General features: G+C 31.4%; 1 non-coding gene across 1 annotated transcript; it reads left to right on the top strand.

Annotated features, from left to right (window-relative positions):
* The first annotated feature begins 3,671 nt into the window (after positions 1 to 3,671).
* Positions 3,672 to 3,743, top strand: TRNAD-GUC. Its single transcript has one exon. It is a non-coding gene; the product is annotated as a tRNA-Asp (tRNA).
* Positions 3,744 to 12,625: the final 8,882 nt, after the last annotated feature.

Below are 12,625 nucleotides of genomic sequence, written 5' to 3'. Positions count from 1 at the left end.
ATATATAGTGTCTAACGACTAGTTTAGTTTAAAACCTCCATCATTGATTTTCTTTTCTAAGATCCAATGACCCTAATTAAAGTACAAAAGAAGTCGAATTGTCGTAATTGCAACTCAAAGTTGTCAATAGCTCATGTTGGCAAAACTATGATAATGTTTCATTCCAATTCCAATCAAGTGGAGCTGGAGAATATATGTTGTGTGTATAGAATGAAGAAGAATTTAGTGTCAGTATTTCAATTAACATTAGTAGGCAACTTTCTTGTGTTTGGACCTGATGGTGTCAATGTGTACCAAGATTTTAAAGTTAGTGGCAGGCTATTGATGGAAGGATAAGGAATAGACTTCATCTATGTCATGTTAATAGAGGGAGCCTACGTAAATATGCAAAGGCACCTAAGGACAAAGTGCATTAATTTTGTCAATAAACAATGTTATACATCAAGAAATATTTAGATTTGGTGAAGCATCACCATGGCAAGCACTCAAAGGAAAGGATGCACCTAAGGACAAGAAGTCTTCTAAAGAAGGATCAAAAGAAAAGATAAGTCAAATGCAACAGACTCTATAGAAGGGAAAGAAGAAAACGACGATAACAAAGAAGAGTAATTAAGGAAACAAAATTCTCCGCAAAGTGGATCAAGAGTCACAATTACAAAAATCAACTAGACAAAAATGCCAAATGCAACATTACTAGCATTTGAAGAGCTAATGACATTCGAATAAGCATCATAGAATATCCAATGGAAAAAAAACATAGAAGAAGACAAAGATGCATTAAGAAAAAATCGAGGTTGGAACTTGGTGTCAGAAGGTTAAGAGCATCCAAGCATGTAGAGATCCGTCACCAACTCGAGATGATAGAAAAAGCTAGAATAGTTAGTGTTGAAGGGGAGTGTTAAAGTAGAAAACAATGGTACTAATCTAGAAACTTTTTGATTCATCAACAATATGATTTAAATATGCAAATTAGACTTCTCGAATTATGTTGAAGTATGTAAAAATATCTCAAAGAAAAGATCTAGAAATATCATAGGCTTTCTTTAGGTTCAAGGAACTTTAGGAATTCCTTTAGATAAGGATAATTCATAGAAATATCTAGAATATCCATAAATTCCAAGAATAAAACCTAGAAAGATCATTTTACTTCAGATCCATGGGTCTGATGTCTGGAGGTGTGGCTCCATATGTAAGTCAAACAAAGTTAACATTCTAAACAAAAGTTTCTTTCATCCGAGTGAAGAAAAGTGTGTGTATTAAAAGAGTGAAAGATATTCTTTCAAAAGTATTCATTTTTGTACCTTCTTAATAAAAGTTTCTTTCTTTTGAGTGACTGTCTCTCCTTTTTTTGTGTCAATTTCTCCATCAATAAAAACATATTCAAAACTAAAGAGGCTAATAACTTTTGAAAGTCTAGGACTAAAAAGAGAGTTCTTCCAAATTTAAAGATTATAAATATAGCTTAACTATATTTTAAAATAATCTGCTTTAGTTAGTTATTTTAAAAATAAATTTCGTTATTCCAAAAAAATTACATTGAAATTTCTAAAGTGTGCTTCTAATAGGTAGACAATTGACTATTGACATTGCAAATAGGTTGTAATACTTTCCATTTGGGATTGCTGTTACAATCATGAAAAGTAAATAAACAGGAATCTTAACCACCTATAATATGGGGTAAAATTACTTATTTATTAACCGATAAAATCACTTTTAAATTTTAACTAAATCATAAAAGTTATAAATACCAACTTTCAAATTTAGCTTTCTTAATCTATTACTTTCTAGCCATTAAATTTTTTATAACAATTGGTTTTCTCAAACTTTGATCGGATAATTTTAAATTAAACAAAATTAATTGAAATTCAAATCATATAAAATTTTAAATATAAATATTATAATAAAATTTAAATTTTATCAATATGATAATAATAAATTATTTTGGCTCATATAACTAAATTAGACTAATTTAATGTTAATTTACCAAACACCGTAACTAATTTTTTTAATTTAAAATTAAAATTTATCAAACACTATTTTACTTCTATTCATCCGGAGTGAACAAAGCTAGTCGAAAAATTGAGACAAACAACCAAAATTGGCCTAACTAAAGAAATTCAGTCGAATTTCCCTTAAATTTAGTCGGAACCGGTTTTCTTTGGAAAATAAATCCAACCCGACCAGACCGAGCTCGACCGCAGCCGACCACCACCTACACCGTGTTGTACTCCGACCGTCCTTATGCGCCAGTCAATCGAGATTGGCCTAATAATTATTAATTTAATATAATAAAAATAGAAATACTATTATTATAATATAATATTTTTATTATATTCTTAAGTGATCATTACCTATTGTAATCTTTTCCTATTAATTTTTTTTTTCTTTTCAACTTACAAATTACAATTTGTATGATGTTTCCTTTCCTTCCTCTCCTCTCTCTTTCTTCGATTTCGTCCCCCATTTTCATCATCTTCCTTTTCCCATTCTTCGACATTTTTGTATTTTTCCTCCTCTTTCACTCTAAGTTAAACACCCTAAAATATTCACTGCGTCAGTAGTTCAAAAATATTCATTTTTAATTAAGCTTAACAGACAAATATCCCGGTTAAACGTCATCCGAAACCGACTGCTAATCCGAGTGTTTGGTCGATCGGCGTCCCCATCCACTCTAAAATCCATAAAATCCAACCGATGACAAACCAACCATGCGGCGTGACAGTTTTAGTCCAAAACAGAAGTTGGTCACTACTGTTAACCCGAGTGTTTGGCCGGTCGGCGTCCCCATCCACTCTAAACCTGATGGAATCCAATCGATGACAAACCGACCATGCGACACAATGGTTTTAGTCCAGAATAGATGTCACCCGACTGATTCTTACCCTTACTATTCACAACTAATTTTTCTAGTTGTACAACTATCAATAATTATTTTAAAAGCTACAATAATTCTAAATCGAGTAGATGACTTTAATTTTCAATGTCAACTATTGTTTTCATACTTTAATGAATTTTAGCATTCATGATAAATATTTCAAAATAAATAGAACATAAAAATTTGAATTTCGAATTACAAAACTATTTTCATATAAAAAATTTTCATTGTTAATTAAAAAAAAAAAAAAAAAAAAAAAAGGCAGAAGGCAAAAGAATATCAAAGACATGCATGTTTTCTTAAAAAGAGAGAAAACAAGGCAACAACAAGTGGTAAATAAAAAACATAAATATTACCAAATGTTCGGGAATGAGTGGTTGATGAGTTTAAGATCATTTCTAAGTTTGAAATTATTTTGAATTTAATTTGTTAGACATTTTCAATAATTTATAAGATACAAGCTAAAAGTTTGTAAATTAAATTTGTAACTTAATTATTTTTTTTTACTCAATTAATATTTTCATGAAACTTTAAATTAAACTTTTGAACAAACCTTCTAGATCTGGCACTCGTAATGAAACTCAAGAAGATTAAGAAATGTTTTTAAAGAAATATAAAGTTAAAAGAATATTTTCTATAATCTTCAATATTTTAGTTCTGATAATATTCACCAACAATTTATCGTTAAGTTTAAAATATTTTCTAGAGCCGCATGAATTTCTGCAAAAAATTTTATAGTCGGAAGAAATATTAATTTATAAAATACTAAATAATATACCTTTTTTAAAGCAACAAGGTCGTTGTAGTATAGTGGTGAGTATTCCCGCCTGTCACGCGGGTGACCCGGGTTCGATCCCCGGCAGCGGCGATTTCTTCGATTTTTTAGCATTTCATTTTAATCTTCAGATTTTCTTTTGCCCACACTTATTTCGCTTTGCTGAAATTCCACAACGGAAAACTACAAATTTAATTATTTGTTTATACAAAATGTCGTTTATAATTAGTTATAGCTTCAAATAAAAACCATTTAGCAATTTTAATTACCAATTCCTAACACGTATAAATGTGAGGACCTAAAATTGTTATCATCCTTTCCCCCAAAAGAAGAATGAAAAGTCAAATAGACTAATTTTCAATCTAAATTTCATAAATGTCCAGATAGTTCAATCTTTACATAAATAGATGGCAAGTTACAAAATGGGTAAAATAAGCTTTTAATATTAGGTTTGTAATCCAAACTTTTTAATTTTGTAAAAAAAAAAAAAAAATGCAACCACGATTAAAATAGAAAATGTAAAAAATGTACGGATACATTTGAATCTCGATACACACTTGATACATTTAATACACTTGATATACACTTGATATCCTTTGATACACTACTGATGTACACTTTATACCTTTTAATACATTTGAATTGAAATGATACACTTAGAATTTTTTTTTAAAAAAAAAACTTCTTCTTCTTCGAAAGCAATAGGTTCTCTCCCCTCCCCCATCTCTCTTCAAACAACTAGCACTACTCCACACGATCTATCATCAGCCACCACTCTACCTCTCCATTGCTTACATCTTATGTTCAATCACCAATTGTCGGTTGTCGGTCGCCGGTTTTCTCTTTCTCTCTCTTTCTTTCTTTCTCACAACATCTCTCTTTTACGAACTCCAAAACATTTGTCGCTGATCACCGTCCCATTTCTCTACCATTTACTCTCCATTGACCACTATATGTCCAACCACCTATTGTTGATCACACATTTCCCTCTTTCTATCTTTCCTTCTCCCTTTATCAATTAGAAATTCATAACCCTAAACTTAATTTACAACCCAATACAATTTTATATTTCAGCCTACAATTTTACATCTATTAATTCGAAAATTACAAGCATCCCTCCACATTAGTTTCGATAAATTGTATTAATTGTTTTATTTTATTATTGGCAGTTTTTACATGGATTATTAATAGATAAATAATTTTTAAATTTGACCTAAAAGAAACCTTTTCTAATAGTGCCTGTCTTCTCCATTCACAGATCTCTCATTTCAAATTTGTATAGAAAAAACCACCAACAATATTTCGACCACAGTTTCTTTGGCTGTTCGTAGCAAATTTATGATTATCATATAATAGTTACGAAGAATATCAATTTATATCTCTAAATTTAAAGGGATTGTTTCAATTTAAATCATAAATTAAGAATTGTATTAATTTAAATTTTAAACTTCGAGATTGTATCAATTTAAACCCCGAATTTTGAGATTTGTATCAATTTAAACATCAAACAAATAATTGTATCAATTTAAATCTTGAATTTTTATAAGAGTATCAATTTAAATTCGGAACTTTCACAAGTGTATAAATTTAAACTCTGAGCTTTTATAAATATATTAATTTAAATCCTAAATTTTCATACATATATCCAAATAAAACATAATTGAGGGTTTAAGTTGATACAATTATGAAAGTTTTCAGAGTTTAAATTAATGTAATATAAATATTAGTTTGAAGTTTAAGTTGATACAATTCTCAAAGTTTAGGGTTTAAATTGATACAAAACACCTAAAGTTCAGGGTATAAATTGATATTTGTCTTAATAATAATATACTACGTTATAAACCGATTTATATTCTTTCATTCTCTATTAAACAAATATAATTATTTATGTTATCCATATTAAGCTTCATGTGAAAATCTGCTTAATCAAAAATATATACCTTCTATATAGTCATCCTTACTCGTAAATTTGTAGAAGAAACTCCAGAATATAAGATATGAAATAAAAATTAAACTTGAATGTATTTATTAACGTGCATATTTTTCTCCATTTTATAAATACGTTTAATGTATACAAATAACACGTGTGTATTTATACATAATACACCCCCTTTTTTGTACAAGGTATTTATATACTTTTTGCTTTTATTCTTTATACACACACAAAAAAAAATGAAGATTTCAAAATCTTCTTAAAGGTATATAAAGAACATACAAAAAAGTACACAAATGTCCGACATAATATAGATATTTGAAAATAAAATTGTTGCAATCATATATTGTTGTGTTTAATTTTACACTTGGGAGTGCTAATTATTAAAAAAAAAAAAAAAAAAAAATTGATTTTTTTTTAATATTTATAATATGAATTTATAATTTAGTATAATTAGAATGGATTAATTGTTTATTGAACTTTTCAACAAATTGATCAAAATATTAATAGATTATAATAGATGTATAATTTAAATATATAATATTAAATATAATAAATAATTATAAGAAAACTAAACTTTTTATACTAGATTTTTTCAATTAACTAAATATATTTAATCTATTACTAATTTATAAATAGTTTCAATAAATACAAAATTACTTTCATTTAGTATATGTTTATAAGGAAAAAAAATCATGTCATCTATATCAAATTTTATTCTAAACTTTTCATTTCATTAAATTAGACCATAGATTTAGTTAAATGTTACCATTTATACTATCTATTCAATTTTTATTGAAATCGTGTCATACTACCGTTTTTAATGAATTTTCAAAATAGAACTTGTTAGAGAATAGAAATTGCAATGCATTTTTTAGATTTAAGGTTAAGATTAGTTTGGGGTATAATTTGATGAAATAAAAAGTTTAGAGTAAAAATTTATACAACTTGATAAATTTAGGTGTAAAATTTATTTTTCTTGTTTTTATAAATGAGAGCTCATTGGGTATATTTTTAATCCATCATAATTAGTTAGATTAATTTATTACATTATATTTTTAATCAATCATAATTAGTTAGATTAATTTATTACATTTAAGTAAATAATTAGTTTAATTCAATAGGAAGGTATTGAACAAGGGAAGTAGAGAAATGTTACATAGATTGACGCAAAAAAAGAAAAATGGAGAGATAAGTTGACGTATTAATAGACGGTTTTCATCCATAACAGGGAATATTTTTTAACTAAAAAAAAAAAGGGAAGTTTTGAAGTATTTTTGAAACAAGGTATTAATAGTTTATGTCGGTATAATAGTTTTTGTTTGTATTGATACAACTTTGCTTGATGCTTCTCCAAACTATAACTCATCCGTTAAGAGTGAAAATTGATCATGAAGTAAATTTCCTGGAATCTACGTCAGTCTGAAAATCAGAATCAATGTATCATGTAAGGATCAAATCCTTAGTTCATACATAAGCATATAATCCATTGTTCTCCTTAGATACTTGAGCATGTTTTTTACAGCAGTCCAAAAACTGTGTCCTAAATTGGATTGGAACCTACTGACGATTCTAACTGCAAGCATATATCAGGACATGTATACAACATGACATACATCAAACTCTCTACAGATGTGTATGGAATTCTTGTCATTTCCTCAACCTCTTGAGGTGTCTTAAGAACATTGTTCCTTCGACAAATGAATTCCATGTCTAAAAGGTAACATACCTTTCTTAGAATTTTGCATATTATACCTTGACAACATCTTGTCAATATAAGATGTCTGAGATAATGCTAATGTTTTATTCTTTCGGTTTCGAAAGATTTGAATTCCTAGAATATATTGAGCATCACCCAAATCTTTCATTTGGAACTGTGTTGCTAACCATCTCTATAGGTCAGCTAGAAAACTTGTCTCATTCCTAATGAGCAAGATATCATCAACATAAAGAACTAAGAATGTTATAGCTTTGTTGACTATCTTCTTGTACACACAAGGTTCGTCAACATTCTGTTCAAAGCCATAAGATTTGATCGCAGTGTCAAATCTTATATTCCAAGATCTGAATGCTTGTTTCAATCCATAAATGGATCGATTAAGCTTACAGACTTTCTGTTCCTATCCTATTTCGATGAACCCTTCTGGTTTAAGACATAAAAATACTTTCATCAAGATAGCCATTCAGAAAAGTTGTCTTGACGTCCATTTGCCATATCTTATAGTCATAATATGTGACAATAGAAAGAAGTATTCTTATTGATTTTATCATGGCAATAGGAGAAAAAGTTTCTTCATAATCAATTCCTTCTCTTTGGATAAAACCTTTTACCACGAGTCTAGCTTTATAAGTCTACATCTTACCAGTTTGGTCTCGTTTTCTTTTGTAGATCCATTTACAACCTATAGGTGTAATCCCATGTGGTTGATCTATAAGTTTCCAGACATAGTTGAAGTACATAGACTCCATTTCATCGTCCATGGCTTTTATCCGTTGTTCCCTGTCAACATTTTCCATTGCCTTCTTAAAGGTTAATGGATCCTATAAACCATCATCTTGTATGATGTTTTGAGTTTCTGTTAAACCCATATAGCATTCAAGTTGTTGAATAAACCTCCCACTACATCGAGGCACCCCAATTTGAGATGACGTGACGGGACAACAACCGTTGTTGATGGACCAGCTTGATCAACAACTCTTATTGATGTTTCTGTAGTATCTTAGTCCAGTTCTTGCAATATTAGTTTACTGCAAGGTAGATGATTTTTAATATGATCCTCTTCCAAGAACGTAGCGTTTGTCGATACAAATACTTTATCTTTTTGGGGATCATAAAACAATCCTCCTTTTGTTTCTTTGGGGTATCCTACAAATAGGCATAATTTTGAACGTGTTTCCAATTTTTTAGGATTCTGTACCAACATATGTGCTGAACAACCCCAGATACGGAAAAGACGTAAACTGGTTTTGCGTCCTTTCCATAATTCATGTGGTGTTTCTGAAACACTTTTAGATGGAACAACATTCAGAATATGTATTGCAGTCTGTACTGCATACCCCCAAAAGGATTGAGGTAACTGAGCATAACTCATCATAGATTGAACCATGTCCAACAAGGTTCGATTTCTCCTTTCTGCAACACCGTTTTGTTATGGTGTTCTAGGTATTGTGAGTTGGGATTGAATTCCATGATCTATTAGATAGTTCTGGAATTGTAAATCCATATGCTCAACAATGCGATCAGATCGAAGTGTTTTAATTCTTTTACTTAACAGATTTTCAGTCTCAGTCTTAAATTCTTTGAACTTTTCAAAAGTATCAGACTTATGATTGATTAAGTAAATGTAGTCATATCTAGAGTAATCATCAATAAAACTGACGAAATACTGATAACCTCCTCGAGCTTTAACATTCATCGGACCACATAAGTCTGAATGTATAAGTTTGAGAGGCTCTTTCGCACGAAGACCTTTTTCAGAAAAAGATCTTTTAGTCATTTTTCCCTCAAGACATGATTCACACGGAGGTAAGGAACTATCTTTTAACTAATTTAGATGACCGTTTTTTACCAATCTTTCAATCCTGTTGAGATTAATGTGACCAAGCCTGAGGTGCCAAAGATAGGTGTTTGGAGAAATTTTTCGCTTCTTATTATGAGTCTCAACCGTTTTAAACATCTCTATATTTAACATGGCTATTGCTTCGGTTGGTTTTAATATGTATAAGTTGCTATCAAGTCTTGCAGAACTAATATGTACACCTCTTGAATAAACAAACACTTCATTACATTCAAAAGATATACTCTACATATTTTCTAATAGACAAGAAATGGAGATCAAATTTCTTTTCATCTTAGGTACACATAACACATTCTTAAGCAAGATAAAAGAATCTCCAAAACAACAACTTTACATTTCCCACTGCTTCAGTTGAAATGACTTCACCCGTTCCCACCTTGAAAATCATCTCATATTCCAAAAGTCTTCTCCAAGAACTAGTTTCCTGTAGAAAAGTGCAAACATGATTAGCGGCATCTAAATCCAATATCCAGGTAAGGTGAGAATTTTCCACTAGACATGTTTCAACAACTAGTAAATAAGATTTACCTTGTTTTTTAAGGAACTCTTAACGAAGAGTGTCCTTAAGTGCGTTCGTATCTTTCCATTTTCATCATGACCGAAGTACAACACACACATTCGAACATACAATTATGCAAATTCACACTAATTAAAGGCATGCTTTGAACACTAAAATATAAGGGAAAGAGTTCTCATACCAGTTGAAGACCCTTTTCAAGTGATGAACTCTGATGCAACGGAATACCTCTACGCAATCTTTATCGCCCAGTAAACAAGTCGTCTGGCAGAACGATCTATCACAAACAAGTGAATAGCAGCGGGGACGACACCACCAAAATGGAGCCTTTGGTATTCTCAGAGTGAGAATACAAAGTGTGGTCTTTGGTGAGTTCGGTAGAGGTTAGAGAAAGAACTAATTGTGTAGACGATAAGCCAGTGGGAGAGAAAAAGAGCTATCATATAGCTGAATGCTTATTGTTTAGAAGAAGCTACATGATCGTGTAGGTTTTACTAAGCAATCGTTTAGTAAGTGGTAGACGATCGTTTACAAAACATGGCATACTATACGATCGTTTAGGAAAGTTAAGCGATCGTTTAGGAATTAGAGTGCGATCGTTTAGGCACTGGCGTGTAGGGGTGGTCATTCAAACCACAAAAACCAAACCGTTTCTAAAAATCGAACTGAAAACTCAGTGAAACCGAAAAATGGGGTTCGATCCGGTTTGAAAAAATTTTGAAACCGAATTAATTTAGTTTGGTTCGGTTTCACTTTCGAAAACCGAATTTGAAATCGAACCGAACCATTTTTAACTAATATATATATATATTTATTATATATTAAAGAATAAGAGTAAAATCGAATTTAAAACAGAATGCTTTAAAGTTAAAGAACAAAACCAAATTTAAAACGAACTAAACCGAATCGTTTATAAATTAAAAAAAGAATAACATGGATTTTTTAAAATGTCAAAACCGAATTTGAAACCCGCGGTTCGGTTCGGTTCATTTTGAACCAATAAATCGGTTCGGTTCGGTTCGGTTTCGGTTCCACATCTTAAAAAAATTCAATTCGATTCAGTTTGACCACAAAATGACCGAACCAAACCGTTTTCACCCCTACTGGCTGCGATCGTTTAGGCATAAGTGATTATCATATAGGCTCTCAAACTATGCGATTTTTATGTTTTCACACCGATGCCAATTTTTCCGAACCGAATCAAATGAAACAATTTTCATTTTATTTTTCAGATACCATAACCGAATATGGCTGCTCCCACTAACACACGTCCAAGGAGAAATTTTAGGCCAATTATCATATAATTAACCAATTTAATATTAATGAATATAATCCATATTATATTCTTACCTTATATTTGATATCAATATCTGCTATAGTAATTTCTCCTCTACTGATATAAATCATATTTTATATCTAATTTCCTCCAAAAAATGTATCTCACACATTTAGCCAATTATATCATATATAATAATCAGTCAATTATATCATATATAATCGAACTTCCTCTTGTCAATTTGAACATTCAAATTAACCCAAATACGATCTCGACTTTATCCAAGCTACCCAAGGGACCTAATGGACCTGTGGCTCGAAGCTCCAACAGTTCGTGAATAGCTGACTAAACTTTTTAGCCACAAGATAAACCATTTGTTAATTATCAGCATTCACTAAAAGCCACAACTAACTCTTCTTATCATAGATATATTTATGTGTCCATCGGAAAAAAAAATTAATAACAATCATGAGTCGATGATTTTCACAGATGCTTTAATACAGTTGGGCCAAATTTACGTTTTGCCCTGTAGTTATGCTCACTCCTTAAGGTACCAAATTGGAATTCCCCTCTAATTGAACAATAAAACATAGTCCAACTATGTGTGAACACCTCTCGAGCCAAGAGAAGGTGTGTGGCACCATATCGTTCAAGCCCTGGAATCAACCCATAAGGGAGCTATTTATTTACTTACCCCTGTCTCGGGCAAGGAGTGAATTTCATCTTGTGTACCTGAGTTTCCAGCTCCCAAAACAGACAAATCTTCAAAATGGTAGGTTTGAACCAGTAACCTGGCCGCTCGTACCCATACAAATCAAAGGACCGCCCTCAATGGCAGGAGTTCCCAACTCACTCAGGATCGAGGTCATGTTACCCTGGCCTCGGTTAGACTGATATGTACTGATTATGTCCATAGTGTAGCAGATGTCTGGACGAGTACATAACATCGCATATATCAAACTGCCAACGGCAGACGCATATGAAACCTATCTCATCTCTTCAACCTCTTGAGGTGTCTAAAGACATATGTCCTTAGACAAAGTGACTCCATGCCTAAACAACAGTAGGCCCCTCTTGGAGTCCTGCATCGAGTACTTGAGCAACATCTTGTCAATGTATGATGCCTGAGACAGTGTTAGCACTTTATTCTTGCGATCCCGAAAGATCTGTATACTTAAAACAAACTGAGCCTTTCCCAAATCTTTCATTTAGAATTTGGTCGTTCGCCAGTTCTTAACTGCAGTCAGTAAACCGACATCATTCCCAATGAGTAGTATATTGTCTACGTACAACACTAAAAAGACTACTGAAATGTTGGTGATCTTCTTGTAGACACAAGGTTCACAATGTTTTGGTAAAAGCCATACGACTTGATCACAGTATCAAACTGTATGTTCCAAGATCGAAACGCCTATTTCAGCCCATAAATGAACCGATTCAGTTTGCAAACTTTTTGCTCTTGACCTTGGGTTATGAATCTCTCGGGTTGCACCATGTAAATGGTATCCTCAAGATTGCCATTCAGAAAGGTCATCTTAAAGTCCATTTTCCAAATCTCATAATTATAACAAGCTGCAATGGACAGGAGGATGTAGATTGACTTTAACATGGCAACAGGTGAGAATGTCTCCTCATAGTCGACTCCCTCTACCTGGGTATAACCTTTTGCCA

This window comes from Benincasa hispida, chromosome 5 (assembly GCF_009727055.1).
Source record: "Benincasa hispida cultivar B227 chromosome 5, ASM972705v1, whole genome shotgun sequence".
Taxonomy (NCBI): domain Eukaryota; kingdom Viridiplantae; phylum Streptophyta; class Magnoliopsida; order Cucurbitales; family Cucurbitaceae; genus Benincasa; species Benincasa hispida.
Note: the sequence above shows the minus strand (reverse complement) of the source record. Positions and strands in the feature narration are given on the sequence as shown.